The 24899-nt window shown below is 34.7% G+C and overlaps 1 long non-coding RNA gene across 1 annotated transcript; it reads right to left on the bottom strand.

Moving 5' to 3' along the window:
- Window positions 1-17835: 17835 nt before the first annotated feature.
- On the bottom strand, window positions 17836-23730 carry LOC128114162 (uncharacterized). The gene is made up of 3 exons (XR_008219731.1): window positions 23658-23730; window positions 22141-22300; window positions 17836-17923 (listed from the first exon to the last, which is right to left on the bottom strand). It is a non-coding gene; the product is annotated as an uncharacterized LOC128114162 (long non-coding RNA).
- Window positions 23731-24899: the final 1169 nt, after the last annotated feature.

Below are 24899 nucleotides of genomic sequence, written 5' to 3'. Positions count from 1 at the left end.
GAAATGGAAAAACAAAGAGGCAACATCATCTAGAGACAGTGACTTCCATGTTTACATAACAATTTTCACGTATGTTACATTTGCAAGTATGGTAATCAGACAAATTTTAACATTTTCAGAAAAAAATACACTGCTCAATTAAAGTATATGCTAGAGTGGCACTGTTAAATCTCTTGGCATTGAGATGTATTTCACAAACCATCTGCCTGCTGATGTATCTATCTAGCAGTTTTTCAATGAAATAAGAATAATTTTTAATGGTAATACACTCTCCAGCTGAGGCTATAGAGATGAACAAGACATCCAGATGATGCAGAGTTCAACTATTTCAAGACATTTTCCTAGTGAAATGTGTGTTATATATTTCTCATCATTCATCCCAGGTAAAATTTAATTGATATAATGTTATCTTTAAACAACATTGAAATTAAAAGGATATATTTTAATTTACAGAGTAAAGTTATCCTCAAAATTGTGAAGTGAGTTTTGCAAGTTTTAGATTTTATATCAATTGGCAAATTTTAAAAGTTTATAGATAAGTGGTTGCATTTTGAACATTTATTTGTGCATTTATTTACAAGTAAAATAGATTAAAGATATAAACTATCTCTCAGTTTTAGTGAATTTATTTTTTTCTTATTAAAGGGAAATAAAATAGTTATTTAATTGAGTGGTATGAATACTGAGTCATTTCTCTGAAATTCAAAATAAAATGTCTTTAAAATGTGTCTGAAAAAATAAAATTTTCCAGATCATCTGCAAAGTGGCATACATAAAAACTGCCACGTGAGTATGTTTTTATTTTTTTTCTAAATGTGAATAACTGTGAAGAACTGAGGGCCCATTCCAAATGAGTCTTCTGAGTGCAGATACAACATACCTGCTTTCAGAGTTAAAGTTCTTGAACTGATTATTCTTCACTAACACAAATGTGTGTTTCAGTTAGTGCACTGCAGTTACATCACTAACAAATACAAGAAAAACTGTGACATAATATTGCTAAAATGTGTCTAAAGGAGAGAAAATCCACACTTCCTGCTCTCGCTCCTCAGTCTGTCACTAATGGCACCCCTGAGATTGCTGCCACGCTTCAATTCCGCTGCTTGTTCATCCGCATCCTGATGTACTGCTCCCCACCCTAGGCTGAGAATGACACCCTCTAGCCTTTCTGCCATATTCTTACAGAGAAATATGGCCATGTTCCTCTTGCTTCTATTCATGGTTCATTTGAAGAGTACAGAAAATGATTTTTTATAATGTCACACAATGTAAATAAGAAGTGTAACTGTCCTGTGCATGTGGTTTACGCCTTAATTTGTTTAACGGTGATTTTCCAGGATATATCTCAAGTTCTGGTATGAAATGAGGCTTAGAGTTCCCCTAAAAATCCTCAAAGTATGCCTTCCATCTACTCACAACTGAAGAAAAATATTCACATTCAACAAATCACTTCTATCATGGGGATTCATATTAAGTCTTGCCCTTTGTGTGTATATATCCCCATGAGTGTACCTGTGCCTGGGTAGCATCTATCATGTACATATCTACATTGTCTCTTGTACTATGTACTTTTGAAAACTACAAGTTTGCCTGTCTTTTGTCATCTTACATATGGTCAGTTGCTAGTGAATGGTAGAAATCTATCTTGAAATTCTCATGATATCAAAAAGTCAGGTGAAGAACTGAAAATTATGTTTCATTAAAGTATGTTTTAAATGTATTTTACTAAGCAAATAAACCTAACTATATGAGATTCTATTATTTGCACATGAGAGACATTCTTCTCTAAATTAGAAGCAACACATCTAGAGAATTAGGAAGAAATTTTTATGTGTGTGTTTGAATTAAACATAAGTTACTGAGGTAGATTATTTGAGAATAGTGCTAGTAGGTGCTAGCATTTATAGTGGTAGCATTTGCATTTTATTTTACTAGAACTTAAACAGACAATACACATCAGCAAATAGCTTTTAGATTTCACTAAATAGCTACTTTATTCCCAAATGCATTATGTGCAGCCATTATAATCCAAATGTGATGGCTTCTAGTGAATGCAAAATATTACAAGACTGACTAGTTTTATTCTTGTTTTTGTTCCACTGAGTATAATATGACATACAATGACAGATAAAGGTTTCCTTGAAACACATATTTTACATACGTTTCCATCACCAATTTTCTAAGCATGAAGTTGAACCTGTCAAATTATTAAAAGAAAAATAAACAAATGCAAGGGCTTCTTAACATTGATCAAAAGAGCTATCCTAAATCTGGAGGACAAGGAAGCCATTTAGAAGACTGCCAGAGGCACAGAGAGGCGTCCAAATTTCCTGCGTTTGCTTTATCTGTAAAGGAGTGAGTCACGATAAAAGTGCGCAATAGGATTCTGCAGTGGTGCTGTCTTGCAATTTCATTATCAAAATAAATATTCTTCACTGAATTACGTTTTAAGTAGTGAGAGAAGAGGCGTTGAGGGTACCACTAGAACTCTATGAGGCCTGCAATGTTCCTCATATGCAAACCAGTGGAAGGTGGACAAGTCCATACACGTCTCTGTATGGAACGATTTCAGAGCACTTGCTTGAAATGATTGTAGCAAATTTACTAAAAGATTAACAACTGTTAGTTATTTGAACAGCAACAACAAAATCCCTCAAAAACTTGCCCACGAAACATATTTGAAAGTATTATTACATATAGTACTGTTCCCACATTCACTGATGTCAATATCACACTGTTTTCTCAATGTGAAATTCAATGATGGTGCACTGGAAATTTTATGAGTGTTTTGTTTTCATTCATATTAGGCAAGTCCTGGAGTACTGCACTGCATTCTCATACTCAAATGAGTACAAGGGCCAATACTTATATTTAAAAGAACTGAAAAGAAGCCTGTTCTCACAGAGTAAACTTGGTAGTAAAGAAGCTTTCTAGTAAAGAAACCCACTGATATATTCTTTAATTCCCGTAATTGCTTTTTCAAAGCCTTAATTTCTCACATAAATGTGTAGGGCTAATGGCACACTAGCCTTATATGCTTCCAAAGATCAGGAAAAACATCAGATTAGATGATTCATGGAAAAGTGTAATGAACAAATGACAATGTAATGGACGTCATCATCATTAGTAAAACAACTCTAAGAGTAAAATATGTTGACTTTTATTAAACAAATTATAAAAGAGGGCTTTTAAACACACCAGCGCAGAATGCATAAGGTTCTACAGACATGTGCTCCATGTGTCAATGTCAATGTCCTGTGACTACCTCAGTAAAATTTTGACCGTATGCTTATATTAGATATTTTTTAATAATTTTGAGTTACCAGAAATTTTTCTTTCCATGTAAGATAATATTTCCATTATTCCCAAGTAAAAATAGTAATAAATTCTATCAACCAGTAATCATACATATATCATAAAGTTAAATAAGATCTGTTGTAATTACAAGTTGATAATAACTGCTGCTAATTTTATGGTAAAGATGGGGGGTGAAATGTGATATACTGTCTATAAAATCACACATGGAAAATGAACAAACTTATAATGAAATTAAACATGTTTGCAAGTTAAAACATTTTCTGCATCAACATGATTTTCCCAATCACTATGGTAAACTGAATGATCTTATAGTTAATTTAGGATGTTAGATGTTGTACAATCACAATTTTGTTTGGCGTAAGATTTGGGTAGTGAATCAAGAAAAAAAATTCTTCCAAGGATTAGAAAAGGAAATGTGTTTTGCCAAATTTGTTAAATAAAGTTGTTAGGTGTCAGTATTAAATTCAGAAAGAGTAGCATGAAAACAAAAACTCAATGGCAATTTAAATCATTAGCAAAGGTCTGTGGAGATGGCTCAGTGTGTAAAATGCTTGCCGTGCACCTGAGGAGCTAAGCAATGCTAGACATATTAGAATACATCTTCAATGCTAGCTCTGCTATGGTGAGAAGGAATCCCTGCAAAATCATCTGCTAGCTAGCCTGGCATAAGCAGGGGCAAGCATGAAGGGAGTTGGTCTCAAACTAGGTTGAGATTGAGGCCCATAACCAGACCGAGTACAGCACACACATGCCTGTTCTTCAACTGTAGACAGGAACACACTAATACATCATATACACAAACCAGATAAAAATAAAATTGTTAGAATGAAGCAAGAATTCTCAATATGAATAATTTTAAGACTTAAATCCATGTATTTTACACATTATAAGCGAATTGGGATTATTTTTGAGATGGAATAATGTTTAACATTAAATATCAATGTTCACACTTTAATGTAAAAGTAATATTAAGCTTTGTTTAAGTTTGTAGTAAACCCAAACTTAAAGAATAGTTAACAATGAGTTGAAGCTCATTACTTACATTTTACAAAAAAGAACAAAACACACAATTTTTTACAAAAATTGTGTTAATACTATTCCCCTCTGAAACCTCCACAGTACCCTCAATGGTGCTTTCATCCAAGACCCTACTAGAATGGACCATTAAGCCTCACTAACAGCATTTAACCAACTTCTTATTCTACAGTGCCAAATTTTTCACATTTCTCCAAATAACAGCATGGCCAGGCCTGTCACAGCAAGAGATGTTTGTGTCTTGTGACCAACTTCTGTCTTAGTTACTTCTTTACAGCTGTGACAAAACAATACTATGACAAATTCATACTTACAAGAGAAAGACTTTATTCCAGCAAGTGAGTCCATGATCATCATGGCAGGCAGGCAGACTTGGCACTGTAGCTACAGCTGAGAGCTTACATGTTGAGACAACCCAGGAGATTAAGAGAGCTGAGTAGAGTATAGGCTTTGGAAATCTCAAAATCCCACTCCCAGTAACATGCCTGCTCCAACAAGGCCACACTTCCTGATCTTTCCCACACAGTTCCACTAATTATGGACCAAGCATTCAAATATATGAGTCTATGGGACCCATTCTTATTAAAAAAAAATCACCATAACAGGGTAGGGCCATTGAGTCCTATTTTTTTCTCTAAAACAGATTTTGAGCTTTCTCTCTCTCTCTCTCTCTCTCTCTCTCTCTCTCTCTCTCTCTCTCTCTCTCTCTCTCTCTCTCTCTCTCTCTTTCTCTTTCGTGTGATTGGAGTAGCTAGATATGAATAGGCAGTGGAATCCCCTGTAATTATTTGTTAAAACCCCTTCACCGGCTATTCACCAAGAAACAAGTAAGTTTAACATACATATTTTAGTGGCTGCACTCATCCTTATCCTTAAACTCACTTTAAAGTTCAGGAGTCAGTGAAAGATGTTTCTTAGAAGGAGCAGGAAACTTGCATTGGAAGTTGGGGGCTTCAGCTTGGACATGTAATGGAGAACTGGCATTCCATGTCTGACAGTGAGACAGGAAGCATAAACTAACACTTGAATCCTGAGAAATACTGGGATTAGATTTTGTGGTGTTCTTCCCCAAAGAATAGCAGCTCCGATCTTTCTGAGAAACTAGGCCTGGGAAATTTCTTTGTGCCATGATGACTGAAATACAGGTAAGTGAGTGCCTGGAAAGGAAGGAGGCATCTGGCCACCTGAACTTCAACAGAACCTCATAATTGTTTCGGGAAATTCAAATCCCAGCTGAATCTTGCCCTGCTGGGCAAGTTTGCTACTTTAAAGATGGAACATAGAGAGAAAGTCTGTGTTTCACAAAGAGCCAGGTGAACTTATGCATAAAGCTACAATCATCTGAGATTCATATGTTTTTAAATTTCTACTTACTAAGGCATTGAGTTTCCTTATTGATGCAGTTGTTTTTCAATAAGTCTTTCTGTCCACTAGTACCAAAATATACAGACTAATTTACAGTTAAGGGCATCATCCAATAGCATACAATTCAGATAAGTTTCCTCCTATTTAGGAAAATGAGAACAGAAAGGCAGAATTTTATCTAATTGTCAATAATAAAAAACATATAAAAATAATATTTTACGCTAGCTCAATATAACTGCAAATTGTTTGTATATTTGTCTTTTTTTTCAAACAACTATTCTGTGCTTGCTCTCACCATCAGTATCACAAATAAAATTTTTGCTCATAGGCTGGGAGATAAGCATTCTGTAAGTGCTTGCCCCAAAAGCTTTGGGACCTGACTTTGATCACCAGCACAGACCAAAAGCTCAACATGGTGGGAAATGACTATAATCCTAGAACTGGAATGTTAAGACATGTGATTTCCTGGAACCTGTTGGTCTTTCTTGGCAAGTTCTGGGCCAGTGAGTGACCCTCCTTCAAAAAAACATGGTCCTCAAAACTGTCTAGTGTATGAGAATTGACAATCAAGTTTCATCTCTGACCTGCATATGCACACATATACACATACACATACCCTTGCACCCATACATAGAAGATGTACATGTACATGTACACACACACACACACACAAACCACAAATGCACGCACATGCACATACACACACACACAATATGATTTTACTAAGAATAGAGCAAAAGGTTGTATTTACACATTTGAAAAGAAAACACAAAAATTGAATACATTATGCAAAATAATTTTCAGACATTTAAAATACAAATCTAATAGATTCTAATTTCCCAAGTACATTTAATCTATAATAGTCTTCTTCTTAAGAGGCAGTAATATTTTTAATATTGTAAAACATACCAAGTACTGTGCAAAGTACTTGGAATAAATGAGAAACCAAGTATACCCTCATGTAGCTTAGAACTACATGTTTAGGCTGGTCATATGATGATAAAGTAGTGATTGTTTTTATATTCTTCATACACACATGTCTTACAGTATAAGAAATTGAGGTTCATATATTGTTACATTATATATATGCAACACAAACATATATAATGTATCATATATTATGCATAAAATGCAACATTATATATAGTGTATATATAATTATACATATAATATAACACTGTATATGCAAATGTTTGTAACATTTTAAAATCTTACCTGTATTAGAATATCAGTCTTTGAAGTTTTTCTCTTTCTTTTCAATCTACTGCTGTTATGAAACACTAGCAAAACTCATTTGGGGAGGAATGGGTTTATTTGGCTTACATTTCCCTATCACAATTCATCACTAGGGAAATCGGGACAGGAACTCCAGCAGAAAGGAAAGGTTTATTTCATCTTATCTTTCTGAGTAACAGCTCCTCACTGGGGGAAGTCAGAGCAGCTGGAAGTCAGGCAGGAAGCTGGAGGCAAGAACAGAAGCAGAGACCATGACAGAATGCTGCTTAGTGGCTTGTTCCCCATGGCTTGCTCAGCCTGCATCATTATATGGTCCAGGGCTACCTGCTCAAGAATGCATTGCCTACAGTGGACTTTCCCACATGTCCCATATCAACAATTAATTGAGAAAATGCTCCAAAGACCCAACTGCAAGATAATCTGATGAAGGCAATTTCTCAACAGAGATCCCCTCACCCAAGATATGCCTAAGTTTGTGTCAAGTTGACAAAAATTAACCAGCACATTTTTTCTTCTCTTTGGTAATATGAACCTTAAATAAAATGAGGATTTGACTTCATTCCCAATTTTCTTGAATAAATGTCTGACACTTTTTAAAATTTGATGTGTGAAATTCTATTATACTGTCTTTAAAATTACTATTGAATCTCCACACTGAAAATATATCCATCTAGATCACATGACAACTCAAAGATTAGAATGTAAAAAGTGAAAGAATATTGTCCTATGTTCAATCTTTGATTCTCCTTCACTACTTAATTATTTGATTAAAGCAGACATGCTTACTTCTATTTCTACCAAGCAAAAGTGTTTTCTGACAGCACTTGAACATTCTGCCTGAAATTAAGAGGAAAAAAAATTTTTGAGGCTTAGTTGGTTACATTTATAATTTCTTAAATAGAAAGTTTGACATACTGAGTATTGTCTAAAGCTATGTTTCATTGGAAAGCCATTCCTCATAGGAAATAAACTCTACAGTACTTTTAAAGACAAATTCAAAAGTGTGTATTACCCTAAGATGAGCACCACACTAAAATTCATGTGTATTCATGTATTATCGATTAAATAAATAGACCTAGAGATTTGAAAGTTATAAAGAAAGAGCATGTTTTATTTGGCTTCATGGGTTGCAAAAATGAACAATGGAAGACAAAGACAGAGAGTAACAAGATCCATCAGAGCATTTCCAGATTATCATCACCTACAAACCCATGAAGTGTTCATAGCAGAGTGGCCTTCAATAGCAAGATAGATAAGATAAATTTTATTTAGACAATAAGTTAAGTTGGTTTCACTAATTACATATTTATAAATATAAGACATTAAATTATCAGAGTATTTTGCCAAAAATACTTCCAAATTTTATTTTTTTTTTAATGGCGTTTAACTAAAATGTCATTGGGGAAACAAGAAGGGGGAAGAAGTTTGATAAATAACTAACAAAAAGATTACATATTTTATCATCTATATTAATAATTTAATTAATAAATACTTTAAAGTTTATACAAAATGATGTAAATTCTTTTGTTTCCTAGAAATCTGTCATCACTTCTTATTCCACTCCAAAGAAACAAATAACCATAACATCAGCCCTAATTCTGTAGCCATATTAATATAAACAATGCAAAAAGGCATCATTTAAAATGTTTCTTCATGTTCACTCAAAATCTAAATAAAAGCAATGTTGAAGATTCCTCATCAAATATTAGTGTCTTCAAATGAGAATTTAGTGAATAAGTCTGTCCTCACATGCAAAAGAACTGTAACAACATTACTCTGCCGTATCAAGGAAAGTAAGTTCCCAGACTTGACTGAGGCAGCAGAGGTCATACATGATTCATTTAAGGAAAAGTATTTATGTTATTAATGTGAAGGCCATGAATTCAATATTTGATTTCAACCTAAATTGTATTTTTCTTCTTTATTCACTGATGTCAGTTGTGCTTTCAATTATCTAGACCACTGTCTAGAATTTTGCAATGTCTTTTAAGTTCCCAGTACGACCAACATCTACTAGAATTTTAGACCTTCAGCTCCTATTGGTATATCAAGGAGGACTCCTGTTGGTTAGATGGAATTTTTATTCACATATTTATCAAAAACTGTTACTTACAGTAAAGCTAAATCATTCAGTTCATTTTATAAAGATAGTTTTTAGGAAGTTGGCAGATTGACTGCTGTCATAGTTATTGTCAAAATAAAAGTTAATTTAGTGGCCTGGCAAGATGCCTCAGTGGGTCAAGATGTTTACTTTCAAGCATGACTACCTGAGGTCAATCCCACATGATAGATGGAAAGACCCACCTCTTGCAGATTGTTCTCTGACTTCCATACATACACATGGCATGCCCCTCATTAAAAAAATAAAAACCAAGCCTATATTATTAATAATTTTATTTGTTTTTTTAACTCAGCTTAGTTTTTTTATACCTGACATGAGGCTATTATTTTTTCTACTTTTGTAATTCTTTTCTGTTCAGTGTTTATAAATTACAGCAATATGTGATATTACTTGATTTTTTTCTTGGTTTACTTATATTTTAAGATCCCTTTTATTTTTTCTGTTGGCCAGTTTCCCAATTTACAAGTGATAATAATCTCTAACATCTTTAATAATCTCTGTCATTGCTCTTGATTACATACCATAGATGTGTACATGGTAGGACCCAAATTTGAAGACAACAGACATCGGCTGCAAGACATAAAGAATCAATTTCAAATTACCTGAGCAATTTCCTTTTTGCTGGCCATCTTTCATAGTGCTGGAAGGTGCTCTGCACATTGCGAGGAGAGAAAAGGTCTTTTGTAGTACTGGTCCCTAAATGCCACAATATCTAACTGCCAGGCAAGTTGTGTCTCCTGGTTCAACAGTGTCATGAGTTTTATGGGGTATTCAACTGCTTTCATTTGAATTTAGGGCCTTATCTACTATAGGAAATGTATTTCTTGTACTGAAAACCTGCCCCAAAGCCCATGGCTGAGGAGGACCGAGGCCCTGGGGGGAGGCTGCTGTTGTTACTTGGCTAACGGGTCATGTTGTCACAGTGCATTCTAAATATCTATGTTTGTACCTGTAGACCAGGGTGGATCGTCATGTTGGTCAGAAAAGTTTCTTTTTACAGTGAGTAGAAGTCAATACAGAGACACATAACTGGTTAAAGGGCTGAAAATAAGAGACTTTGTGCTCAGCTCTAAATGTGACATGATTATCAATACCCCACTAAGACTCAGGGAACAAGAAAGAGGAGATTGAAAGAATGTAAGAGCTGGAAGATGAGGAAGAGTGCTATTAAATGTTATTTTCTGCACATAATATTGCTGTTACACTCAGAAACTCATGGCAGCAGTAGTTAACTGCCAAAGACTGAACAAAATCAAGGCAGTTAAAAATTCTGCCACGGTGAATTTAAGAATTAAGAATTAAGATCCATTCTGCTCTTGCAGATGATTAGACTTCGGTCCCAAGCACTTGGAGGAGGAAGCTCAGTCCCCTGTAACTTCAACTCCATGGTATCCGACAATCTCTTCTGGCCTCTGTGGATACCTGCATTTACTCACACACACATAAGCAGGCACGCACAAAGGGCAGGAGGAAGGAAGAGAGGAGGATCTGCGGTTGGTATGTAAAACGAATAAAACATTTCTTAATAAAAAATAAAGTAACAGAATAGTTGGGTGGTAGTGGTAAATGCCTTTAATCACCAGCACTCAGGAGGCAGAAGCAGGCAGATCTTTGAGTTCTAGGCCAGCCTGGTCTACAAAGTGAGTTCCAGAGAAGCAGGGCTACACGGAGAAACCCAGCCAGTCTCAAAAAAAAAAAAAAAAAAAAATAGAATAAAAATAAAAATAAAATAACATCTGAAAAAAAAGAAGAAAATTCTAGCCATGGTAGAATCAGAATAGGAGATCACAAGGTACCACTCCTACCTGAGGAGCTATAGGCAGTTGGCAGCTGATGATGTGATGAGAATCATTCTTCTTTGCTGGTCTCTGGTAGGTTGCCCATGATCCAGTAGATGACCACACAGTGATGCACATATGCTTAATGATAATTTGATTTAATGGGTTGTTAACAAATGAAGGGGGTATGAATTTGGGAGGCAGCATAGGAGATCATCCAGACCAAGTTTCAGGAGAAAAATGAAGGTGGTGACGGAAATGATTATGTTTCATTCTATGCATCTAGGAAGTTCTTAAAGAATAACTTTTTCAAAAGCTAGAAAGAGAATAAAATTTAAATAAAAATAGTCTCAGTATTAGATGTTGCCTGGAAACACCTAGGGCACTCTGAGTTTCCTTTACAGAGCCCTGAAAAAAAAAATGTTTCTAGAAAATACTAGCATGTTATTTGCCCATTTTGCTATCACAGTCACAAGATGACATGGTGTTTTCCAGAATATACATGACAGAAAATATTATCTTAGATACGACTGATAAGGACATTTAAGAGCCTTTTTTTCTATATTCACAATGTCAATTTTAAATTTATAGATATTGACAGAGATAATCCAGTGCTCAAAACATTTTTAAGGTTTGTAATAACTTGAAACTCCAAAAGGATTCTGCTGCAGTCCCGCTGCCACCCAGGTTCAAGTCCTGAGACAAGGAAGGGGCAAAGAAATGAGGTGTCTGACCAGAAGATGAGTTTCACACAAAGTGGCAGTCCCCAAGTAGCTCGAATTGTCTTTATACTAAAAAAAAAAAGCATGTTTTCCTCACCTCCAGTATTAACCTCCAGAAAAAAAAATACATTTTTTCAACTTTTACATCAAAACAGCTTTTAAACCAAAAACAATGATCAGCATTTTGTTTGCTTGGCTAAATATCAAGCCAGGCACATCATGTCTGCAGAGGTCCTTCCTCGGCTCAGGTTCAGGTCCTGAGACAGGGAAGGGGTATCAGCACAAGGAAACATTCTGACCAGCAGGTGGATTGCACTCAAGTGGCCCCAAATAATTTGAGCTGTCTTTATTTATACTCCAACACAGTTTTTTTCTACCAGACTTACATGAACAATTTTATTATTGACTCCTATTTTTGACTTTGAAGAAATATATCATATTTCAAGAACTACATCGTAATTATTATAAAAGCCCCCATTATTCCCCTTTATGAATTTCCAAATATACTTTCCCGCTGCCTCCAAAACCCTATTTTAGGCATAGAGTTCAGCATTTCGCAGGCTTAACTAATTATCGAGCCAGACACATCCTGCTCTTGCAGTCCTTATGTCAGCTGGTAGCTACTTCTGGTTACAAAGTTAAAAAGTAATAGACATGGGTACAACGCTTTAAGGACAACAATATTCAAACCCAAACACTTCTTTCATGTCTTCAAGATATGCTTTTATACAGTTTCCTTTTCTACAAGAGGGTCCCATGTCTCAATCTCTCTATAAAAGGCAGACTTTGATAAAGCACTCTGCCCATCCCATCATACCACAGTTCTTCCACCAATATAAGCTCCTGTGTATGGTAAAGATAGATCTTCCATCTCATATTTCACACTGCATTTTTCTCCATTGGATTATACTAGTTCCTAGCATTGATTCTATATGCTTGATGTCCAGAGAACTTACTCTCAACAGTTGGCATTGTGTGTATTCATGAGGCTTTCTCCCTATTCTGGGTATGCATGCCTTACTCTCCAGAACTGTGAGACATGGTTAATGTTCCAAGTGTCATTTTCTCATGTACTTAACTGCCTCTATTGATTCAGAAAAGTTCTCAGGACTAGTAGTCGTAATTAGTAATTCCAGACAAGAAATTTGGGAAGCATTAGCCCCCTGCTGATTCTAAGGGGAAAATATTAGGGAAAGAACAGAATTTTCAGAGGAAATTACAGCTGTTGCATGTGTGACTGACAAAGTAAAACTAAAAACTGCCTAAAGAATCAACAACATAATGAGGAAGCAAAGAGTCTGCAAGTTGTATGAACTCAGCAAAGTCCTATGCTGTCTAGTGGATGACTCGTCCTTGCCAACTGAGAATCTGTCTCCATGGGTACCTTGCCCTAAGGAAACACATTAGACAGGTAGTAATATGTGACCCGAGACTAGGCTGCATTCTCCTGACACCTATCCTTATTGTTTGAAAAAAAGAAAAAGACAAAAGAAGACTGTTACACGAATCTTAAAAGGTCTTATTAATAAAAACAAACCTGGAGCCAGGTACTGGCTTAAAGCCACAGCCACCTCACCTTGTCAATTCCTCAGCTGATCCTGTTTCTTCAGACTAGATGCCTCTCAGCTGAACTGTGCTGCTCAAAAGCCTAAAAACTTAACCAGGCTCTAGTTCCTCTTCCTCACACCTTAAATACCTTTCTGCTTCTTGCCATCACTGCCTGAGATTAAAGGTGTGAGTCACCATGCTTGGCTGTTTCCTGTGTGGCCTTGAATTCACAGAGATCCAGGCAGATCTCTGCTTCTGGAATGGTAGGATTAAAGGCATGTGCTACCACTGTCTAACCTCTATGTTTAATATTGTGGCTGTTCTATTCTCTGACCCTAGATATGTTTATTAGAGTGCACAATATTTGGGGGAACAAAATACCATCACAGAAGACATAGACAAAAGGTAGATTATTGAATCTACTTTTAGAAAGCAACTACTAGTTTTAAATATTTTACATTGGATTGGATTTTGTATATTGTATACAAATTATGTGTATTGATACCAATTTGAGATTGATTTTGTTAGAATATATTGTATATATATTTCTAATCCTGTTCAAGGTTTTGTATCTATACAGTTCATTTGATGATGTAATGCAATTTGCTAGTCCTTGAAAGTTATTTTTTACCAACTAATTAGGATATAAAGAAATAAAAGTTAGTAGTTAGTCATTACAATCAAACTTGTAGTCATCTTAGGTATGTTTTTAAGGTCAAGCAGAAATATATTTTAGATAGACAGGTTATCTTCAAATACTTCAGAAATCTACAGAATACGACATTTAAAATGTTTTAATAATAAAGAGGTTTTTTTTCTTTTTTTATGACTATGAGACATGTCTGCTCCTGGTAGCACCAATCTACTTCAGAGAAGATGGGCACTGAAGACTCTCCATATGGAGTTTATTTCACTGTGACAAAAGTTAGCCACTGGGCAAGAAAGTACTCTTGCATCGACTGCTGACAGTATGATGTACAAAATGGACATGCAGGACACAAAACAAAGGACTGCCGATCCTTGCCAAGACAAGGTAGGAAGGCTCTTTAGAAAATTTTACTTCACAGATGAGTCTGTCAGATATGCTAAAGGCTGAAGATGATGCCCCAACATTGCAGAGAAACCTCAGGTGACTGCCCAGGCAACAGGTTGTTTCCGTCATAACTCACGTTTTTTGGAAGTCACTTGTTTGCACTTCCTGTTTTACTAGGTAATATTATTTCCTTCTTGGGTCTCTGAGGGAGTTGATGATTAGATAGCTATAGTTACAGTTTTCCTTGTCAAGAAGTTCAGAAAAGAAACTCACTGAAGAGTTGTAAAGTGTATGAATTTGAAAGACATCTAAAGATAGTTTTCATTATGTAAATTAGGATAGAAGGTAAATTAGTTACAATCCTTTATAGGATAGATAATGGAATATTTTCTCTGAACTTGTCAAATGCAAATGGACTAGATGTTGTTGATATATTTATTACTTGTATATATTGTACTTAGTTATTGTGCTTACTGTATACAGCTTTTTTATATTAGTTATATTTCTTTATTATTTTAGACAAAAAGGGAGAAATGTGGTGATGTATTGTGTCCCCAAATACTATGCACCTAATAAAGTTTATCTGAGGATCAGAGGAAAAAGCCAGATGCTATATTAAACATAGAAGTCAGGCAATGGTAGCACACACCTTTAATCCTAGCATTAGAAGGAGAGAGAGATCCATCAGGATCTCTGTGAGTTAAAAGCCACACTGGGGAACAGAACCAAACATAGTGATACACTCCTTTAATCCCAACACTAACCATAGAGGTCTGGAGGTCTGTACAGACAGACAGGAAGTGATGTAGCTGGGTGAAGAGAGGAAATGAGATGGTAGAACAGAAAAGGTATATAGGTGTGAGTATACAAGAAGTAGGTGTCTTTGGAGACTTAGGTGTCGGTAAGGTGAGGTTGTTTGTGGCTTTTCCTATTCCTCTGATCTCTCAAGTTTTTACCCCATTATCTAGCTCTGGGTTTTTTTTATTAATAAGATCTTTTAGGATTTATGTTACAGTATACCTAAGTCTCTCTTTATGGAACCTGAGATGCATCAGTTCCCAATGAATTTTAGAGGAAAATATTGGAGAAAAATGGGGTTTCTGGGATGATTACATCTGTCACATGTGTTACTGAGAAAGTGAAACTAAAAGCTACCAAGAGAATTATCAACATTATGAGAGGGAAGAGAGCATGCAAGCTGCATGGTCACAGCAGTATTCTACACTGTTCCATGGTCCACTGGTTCTTGTGGAGTGAGAGACTTATTTCCACAGGCCTTGCCTCAGGGAGACACTGGGCAAGTAAGTATTCATTCATATGCTGATCCTAGGGCTCCAGACAGGATTCCCTAAGAACAAAGATTGATAAACTAAGGCTTGGTAAAGTTTATCAACTAACTTCTGTTTGGGTGTGAATTTCCAATTACTATGTAGTAAGTGTTCAGATTGATAGGATTCACTAAATTTCTTTCACATTTGCATTCATTATTTAATTATCAAATCAATGCCTATAAATACACTGTACATTTCAAAATAACTAGTAGAAAGGATTTTAAATGTTTTATATTTTTGTCAAAAGAGTGATAATGTTTGAAGAGAGGGAAACAATCTCCTTTTCTATAAATCCAAGATTACACATCTTATAAAAAAATTGAAATCTAACTTTGATCCAAAATTATATGTTCTTTTCCCAACATCATTCTACTTTAACAAGGAGTATAACGAAAAGCTAGCTTACAAATGCTATCCCAGGTACCGCTTCAGCAAGCTAATTAGCTCCTCACAGTGCTATATATGGAGCATAACAACTGAACTTTGCCAACCAATTCTTCATGATGTTACTAATGTAACACAGATACAGATAGTTTTATATATATATATATATATATATATATATATATATATATATATATATATATATATATATAATGATTCAGGTATAGTTTAGACTTCAAATAAATAAATTTTGGTAGTGTGATTTTTTTATGCTCATCTTTCTTAAGTAACATGATAAATGTTGAACACTTAGCACAGTCCCTCATATTAGAAATAAATCTCACTTAGGCATATAAGCACAATAGAAGTGGAAATGAGTTTGTTTATTAATGTATTTGTGACTCATTCACTGCAAAACACATCCCTAATTTGCCACTATGCCAGATTAAAAACCATGCTAACAAAACTTTTAGTTATTCTATTTTTTAATAGATTGCAAGTAACAGCAAAACAGGTGTAAACCAGTTAAAGAAAATAGAATTAAATAATGAATAATATATTGTAAACACTATGACTCGTCAAGGAAAAAAAAGTAGTTATTCCTGCTATACAATTTTCTCAACCAATATTTTAAAGTTAATGTATATTAACTCTAGAAGAGGCAACAAAACCCTAGTAATCTAGTGTTAAGAAATTATTTAAAACATATACAATATTTAATGTGTATGGATGATGGTCATAATGTTCCCTTCAAAGCAAATTTGTTTTTCCATCTGAAACTTAGCTGCATGGTTATCTAAATCACCAAATTTCTTTCACTTTTTACACATCTCCAATGGGAAAGGACATGAGAAGTTTCCATAAATTTTATTAATTGTAGATAAAATATTTTATGAAAACAAATGTTTTTAAGATGAATTGTTGGTTATCTCTTACACTTGTGAATGAAAAAATAGTTAAGTGAGACATTTAAGACTTTTAAAAGACTTACAAATTCTTTCCCTTAGGTTTTCAAATGGAGAGAAAGAAATTGATATACATGTAATAATATAAGCTGCAGTCATTTTATTAGACAAGGTCTTATTATATAACTCTGGCTTTATGGAAACTTAATATGTAGACCAGGCTAGCCTCAAATTCACAGAAATTTACCTGCCTCTACCTTGCAGTGCTGGGATTGAAGATATGAGGCATTATACCCAGCTTACAGTAATTTTTTAAAGTCCATGTTCAGAACATTTACTACCATCATGGATTACGTTGAGCTGCACTTTCAGGGTCTGGCTCATAGATTTTTCTAAGGACACTTGGGTTGTTTCATACCTTTCAAAATTTGAGGTAATAATATATTTTGATGTTTAAATTAGTAAATAAATATATATTATAAAACTTCATAAAGCAACAGAATAAATTCACATAAACACACAGAATAAAATCTAGTTGGTGGAGAAAGATGTTGAGGGTTAGCTATAAACTCCGCACCTCACAAACTTCCAAAGAATATTGAGCTTCTCAGAATGTAGCTCCATTATATCTGCTCTTCCAACATTGTTATAGATAAAACATTGGTAATTTTTGCTGTTTTAGGGAAATCCAAAGCTCCCTATTCTTTTGGCTACATATTGCTGCACCCTCGGTGTGATTTACGAGAACTCTCAGCATTATTCTATAATCATGAGTTCAGAATCTCCTGTTTGACTGTGATTTGTGAGACTATTCTCCAAATTCCACATCTATTTTAAAAGTATAATCATAAGGAGATTACATTCACAATACATTTTCACAAAGACACATTCATGATTGAACTTTCAGAGTGGTTATAATTTAAGACTCATTCAAATTCTAGAATTGTTTGTAAAAATGTTGAAAGAATTATACAGTTTTAGGAAAGTTTAACATATCAAACTTATTTTTTTAAATATTTCATTGAATTTTGTCATACCAAAATACCGGTAGATAATTCCTTGTCAAAAGCATCCCACTTACCGTCTGCTTTATACATCAATGTGCTGCACGTTTGAAGGAAAATCATTTCACTCCAGCTCTCGACTCTGAATAATGGAGATAAGAAGACAATATGTACTTCTTATCTGTTCCACTCTGCTTTATGAGTAAGAAATTAGTTGATACTTGTAAGACATTTCGAAAGTTATATGATGTACAGTAATAAGTGCCAGTTGCTTATGATAAAATAAAATCATATAATTTTAATAGAAATATATGTCAAATATTTTATGAATTTTCAATGTCTACAGCTCTGAAGATGTTACTAAAAACACACTAATACCAGGAAATGATAGTAATATATTTGAAATTAAGGGGTTTACATTCCACAAATATATTAATCCATCATTGTCACTTTAGCTTGAATAACTTAAGTAATGTGGTTAACAGTGCAGATGTTACAGTAGCAAATATAAGAAGCAGATTAACTGTTATATATATTGTCTAAAGCAGTAAATAAAATTTTTGGTAAACTTGCCTACAACCTGAAAAAGTATAATAATTCAATAAATAATAACTTTTGGTTAATTGTAAATGACTTGACTGAGTTGACAAATATTATGAAACTGGCGATTTTGTAAAGTTGATGTTATTTTGTTTGTTAAAATCTCAATGGTACTTAGTATACTTAAGTTACTTTGGGATAGAATATTAGATAAAGAAAAAAATTTTTGAGGTGTTAAATACCTTAGATATTAAAATATATAATTTTATATTTATTTTTGTATTATATGTGGTGATTTTTAGAAATATCACATAAAATACATATGGCTATTCAATAATGAATCAGAACACTACTATTTCTTAACATACTATGTGCTACATATTTATTGTAGATATAGTAATGACCTTTAATGTTCCTCTTGGTGATAGAATTGCCACAGGTTAGTCAATATACATATATTAATATGCTTTCTAAGAAAATCAATTGCCACAATATAGCACCCATGGAATACTGGGTGCTCCTTGTCAATCATGCCTCATAAATGCCCTCCCTTTTTTGCTCTGGACCATATTTTTTTCTATCCATTATACCAATTCTCTAAGTGGCAATAGATACCTTCAAATATTAGAAATCCTGGAATGAGTAGTTTCATTTCCAAAATTAAAATACCCTTCTTCTGAAAGAGTGGTTCTCAACTTTCCTAATGCTGTGACCCTTTAATGCAATTTCTTGTGTTGTGGTGACCCCCAACCATAAAATTATTTTCATTGACACTTCATAACTGTAATTATGAAGCTCAAATATTCTGAATTACCTTTTATGGTATTAGTTTTTTAACTTGCATTTGTTGAATTCATAATTTGGATTTAATTATTTTGTGTATTCTACCTCTCTCTACCTTTCTTATTTCTTTAGACGATTAAAAAAGAAGTACAGCCAGCTCATAGTACATAGACGAAAATAAATTGTTGGTTATACAACAGATCATTAAGTATTGAAATGTTAATTACTTAACCAATGAAAAAGAAATGAAAGTGATCCAAATGAGACTGGGAAAGAAGCTGAATTAGGTATTTTATGAATGGTCCATCTTCCTTAGACCACAAGTACTCCATCTTGCCACTCAGAACACAGATTCAAACAGACACTTGACGAAACTGCTTATTACCAAATTAATTAGAAAAGCCTATGCACTTGAGCATTTGAGACCTCTAGCAAATTCCCATTTCTATTGCTTATTTCAACACAAGGATGTCAATATTTTTATTGTTATTGGAAATTAAAATATAATTATATTCCCTTCACTTTTTTCCCTCAAAATCCTCCAATGTGCCCACCACTTGATTTTCTTCAAATTCATGGCCTCTCACTTCTTTTCCTCTAATTGTTGTTACATATGTGTCTGTGTGGATGCATATGGTGTGTGTGTGTGTGTGTGTGTGTGTGTGTGTGTGTGTGTGTGTGCGTGCGCGCGCGCGCGCTGCGCGCACTTGCGCGTTCCTTAGTTGCCTGTAGTTCTTTGTCTATGAATGGGGCCCCATAAGAATATTCCCCCTTCCATTTTAGCATGTCTGTTGGTGTTGTCCTTTTTCGTGTCTTGTTTATTCAGCCAAGTTGTTGAGACTTCATGAGTACAGCTTCTCTGACATTTTGTTGTTCCTCTGACTCTGAAAATCATTCCATTCCTTCCATAGTGTTCGCTGAGCCCTAGGTGCAGGATTTGTGTTGTAGATAGACAGACCTGCTCTGTGGGAACCACAGGATCGCTTGTTCTCTGTTTGGGATCACTTGTGATTTTTTGTAGTGCCTGTTGTAAAGATAAAGTTCTTTCTTGAGGTACATTTATTTGTGAGTATAAGGATAAATATTTAGAATGCAGTTGTGAATTATGCTCAGTTCATAAAGTGGCAGTTGAAGCTTCTGCTAGCTAATTTTATGTCAACTGGACACAAGCTACAGTCATCAGTTAGGAGAGAGCTAAACTGAGAAAATGCCCCCTTAAGATGGGGCTTTAGACAAGCCTGTAGGGTACTTTAAAATTAGTGATTTAAAATTAGTGATTGATGTGGGAGGGTTCAGTCCATTGTAGATGGGATCACTGATAGGCTGGTGGTTTTGGATTCTAGCAAGCCATGAGGAGCAAGCCAGTAAGCAGCATTCCTCCATGGCCTCTGCATTAGCTCCTGGATCTAGATTCCTGACATGATTGAGTTCCTTTCCTGACTTCCTTCAATGACTGACTATGAAATTATAAACCAAATAAACCCTTTCCTCCACAACTTGCTTTTGGTTATGGTGTTTATCGTAACAATAATAACTCTAATCAAGACACAGTTCTCCCAAGAGATACATGACCTACCTAGCCCTAATTAGCTGGATACGTTTCCAGTACCAGGCATGGCTTTTTTTCCTCTTGCTAAGCAATGCTTGCATCCAACTAGAGAACTGTTGGTTACAACCAAGATGTACATGACAAAGAATTTTGAAACATTTTTTCCTTAGACATTTATAACCAAAGTAACTGATGCTAGGTTCAATGCATTATAGGAAAAAACATCTTAACCAATGTAAGAACTTTGCTGGAAATGACCACAGAGAAGCAGTAAGATTAAAACCATGCCAAGCATAAATTGGTTCCTCAGAAAACAGTAAGACAGATTAAAGACACTTGAGCGACAGGTACAATGACAAGCTCTACTGGATAGAACATTCTGGAAAGGAAGTAAAAACTAAATTAAAAGCAGCATACCTGTAAAATAGCACAATTCAAGATCCTTACTCAAAAATCTATTAACAAGGTTTAAGTTATAAGGCCTTTGATCCATGCTACAAAAGATAATATTCTTTGGTCTCTTATTTTCTTCCACTATGAATGATAAAGTTAAGGTTAAAAAAAACATGACAAATGGCCTATCAAGTTCTAACACTAACAGTAGTAAAGAAAGTATTAATGAGTTCACATATGTGCTTCTCTGCACTGTCCACTAACACAATAGAGTTCACTCTATAAGGGTGGCTTAATCAGAGTTTAGATATCTGACATCAAGAAGTTATGAGTAGCTGTAACAGAAACATTATGCCAGGGTTGATGGAGCACAAGTGCAATTTCAGAAGGCAGATTCAAGATCTCAAATAGTGAGTTCCAGACCACTGGTTATATGGTAAGACTCTGTCTTAAAACAAACAAACATACAGGTAGTGTTATATAGGCTTGATAAGATAATATTTATGTATTTAGGAATGTCTATAATATAAATATGTATGTAATAACAAAGAAAAAGAAGTCATTAATTTGCCAAAGAACAAGGGGGTATGGAAAGGATTGGAAGTAGGATAGGGAAGGAAGAAAATGATGTCATTGTAATTTCAAAAAAAATGAAAATTATTGTAAACAATCAAAAATTACCTAAAATGAAAAAAAAATGTTATGCATGAAATGGAAATTTCCAAGATTCTTTTTACTGTCTGCATTCCAATGCCATTTTTAAAGATTTTAACCAAAAATATCAGTCTTGCTTGTTGCAATTTTACTATACATTTTTGCAATTTATATATATTATTTCTCTTTATTTCTGTCCAAAGTAGTTGATCTCCTACCTATACTTGATGATATAAATTGTCTAAATTTAGGACTATGTCCTCTTGGGTCCTTGGTTTGTTTGGAACACTTCATTAGGAAAAACACAGGAATTGTCTATAATTATTCTCTATAAAGAGAAATAATGAAGCCCCATTAATTGTTTTCAGTTCTTTAAAGCATAATTCTAGAAACAAAAGGAAACATTTTCTACTTTGAGAATAATACAAGAATTCTCTTACCATAATTTGCTGAACATTAGCACAGTCTCTTATGTAAAAGCAGTGCATGCACGCATTTCTGTCTCCAATCCACACACACACTGCTCTTCATTCTGTTTTAATGGTGGCACTTTCCTGGGTTGTGATCATAGGAGAGGCCTCCTTGCATGGTCTCATAGATCTGTGGGGAGAGAGTACAGCAACATTGTACTCTGCCCATGAAACAGAAAACCAAACTGCTCCATGAGAAAGCAATACAATCAAAACAAGTATGTGATTCCTTAAAAAAGCAAAGCAGCAAGAAAAATATAAAGTACCTAGACTCAGATGAAATATACATATGCATGATAAAGATACTGAAAGCATACATACTAACAATAGTTTTAGCGAGAAGTTACCTATAGTCAGAGCTCAAGTGGTAGTAAAAAAGAAATGTTATAATGGGACAAAACAGTGTCAAACACTAAATGTACTGAAATAAATGGATGCCTACATTTGCTGTACCGTTTCCAACATCATGGCGTCTGCTAGCCCCTGGTGGTGAGAGCTTAACAGAGTTGCCTATGTGCTTCCATCAACTACAGTTATGAGAATGTGTACTTTATCCCTGTCCACTGGCATAGTCATCAGAATTATAAAATTTTAAGTTATTAATGTGCAATTTACCACTTACAAACTTTATGGTATTCCTCATATTATAATATGAGTTGCATAGACACATATTTGTATTAGCATCATTTATTTAGTGTTTAATACCAAGTTTGCTGGTATAATTGAGATTTTGACCTGTTTAAAGTCACCATATAACAGTGCACCTTATCTTTGAAAAGAGGATAGCAGTTAAGCTGCAAAGAGAAATTAGTTTTTATTGTTTCTTTTTATTTAATCTTCTCTTATACAATATATCCTGATAGTAAACTCCCCTCCCTCCATTCTTCCCAGTCCCCTTCTACCTCCCACTTTTCCCATAGATCCACTGCTCCTCCATTTCTCTTCAGAAATGACCTGGCCTCTTAGGGATATGAACCAAAAATGGCATGAAAAGGTGCAATAAAACTAGGCACAGACCCTCATATATAGGCTGGACTAGGCAACCTAGTAGGAAGAAAAGGGTCCCAAGAGCAGGCAAAGAGTCAGAGGCACTCCCCTTCCACTGTTATGAGTTCCACAAAAACCCCAAGATAAACAATCAGTGCAGGTATACAGAGGACCTAATATAGACCAATGCAGGCTCCATGATTGCCACTTCAGTCTCTGCAAGCCCCTTTAAGTCCCACTTAGTTGATTTTGTGGGCCCGTGTTCTCTTGATGTCCGCTAGTGTTCTATCTAGCTCCTACAATCCTTTCTACTCTTTTTCCTCAGCTTCCCTAAGGTCTACCTAATGTCAATTTTAAACTTAAAGATTTTTCAAGTGCCTACAGATTCAAAGCATACCTTAAATAAAGTGGGTTTTTTTTTGCTTGTTATATGCATTTGACGCTTAGAATTAACTTCTGTGTGTCAAGTGAATTTCTCTCGATTATTTCAGAGTTCTTACCTGGATCATTTCTTGGTTTGTTCTTTGAGAATAAACAGCTTTCTACTGTGAACTGAACAAAGTCAAATAAACCTGAGTCAGGAGAAAATTCTCAGTTAATCCTGTGGGTACCATTTCACAAGCAACTATTCATGTACAGTCATGTGAACATGTATTAAATTATAATGAGTTTTCAAAACAAATCAGTATTTCTCTAAATAGTAAATAGTCATTTAAAAGATTATTACATATTAATGAAATCTGTGAACTAGGAAATGCTTTCCCAAATGATATAGTCCTGAGATCCCTGAATCTCATGATATGTCTGTTAGATTATGAAAAGGGAGAGTGATCCTGAACTAAATAATGGTATCAATGGAGAAGAGGATGGAGGGCTGGAGAGATGGCTCAGCCGTTAAAGGCTAGGCTCACAACCAAAAATATAGGAGAAGAGGATGGAAACGTTCTGAGTACATTCAGATAGGCAAGCAGTAGGCTACGATCTATAACTGCAAAGGTTGTTAGGATGAAATGCCACACTAGAAAATAGGACTTTTTCATATATAGTAGATATCTAGTAGAGGACTTTTAACTAAGAGAACAAACAATATGATCAAAGAAATGTTTGTGTTTTAACATAGGGCATAGTCTATATTATATGGTGGATGCTGTGGCCTTTGCAGAGCAATTCTATATCCTGTTGAAATAGACTGGTACAGTATATCAGTGATGTAGATTTCGGTTAAACTATGATTCCTAAACTTAGTCTTAACCCACAAGTACTTCCAAATGTGACTATTTGGAGATAGAGTTGATATATAAATAGTCAGTTTAGGAACTTGAGTGATGGCTCAGTAGTAAAGAGTACCTACTGCTCTTACAGAGGATCCAACTTTTGTTTTCAGAACCCATGTTGGACTTCTCACAACCTATAAATACAGCTCTAGAGGATTCAAGACTCTCTTCTAGCCTCTGAGAACACTTACACACATGTAATATCCATATATAGAAAGAAACAAACACAATAAAAATGAAATAATTTTTAAATTAAAAATAAATTAATAATCAGCTTAAATAAAGTCATTAGGCTGATCATTAACATAGCATAATGATTTCTTTCTATAAAGGAAAATTAAGATGCGAAGAAACATCAAAAAGAAGCAATGCAGAGATATAGTATGAATAGGCACATCTAAAGCCACAGATGCCCTGAATGGACATCTCAATAACTTAGCCATAGACATGCTTTGATCTTGCATTTCT

Source organism: Peromyscus californicus, unplaced genomic scaffold (genome assembly GCF_007827085.1).
Source record: "Peromyscus californicus insignis strain IS unplaced genomic scaffold, ASM782708v3 Scaffold_19__1_contigs__length_69161282, whole genome shotgun sequence".
NCBI lineage: Eukaryota > Metazoa > Chordata > Mammalia > Rodentia > Cricetidae > Peromyscus > Peromyscus californicus.
Note: the sequence above shows the minus strand (reverse complement) of the source record. Positions and strands in the feature narration are given on the sequence as shown.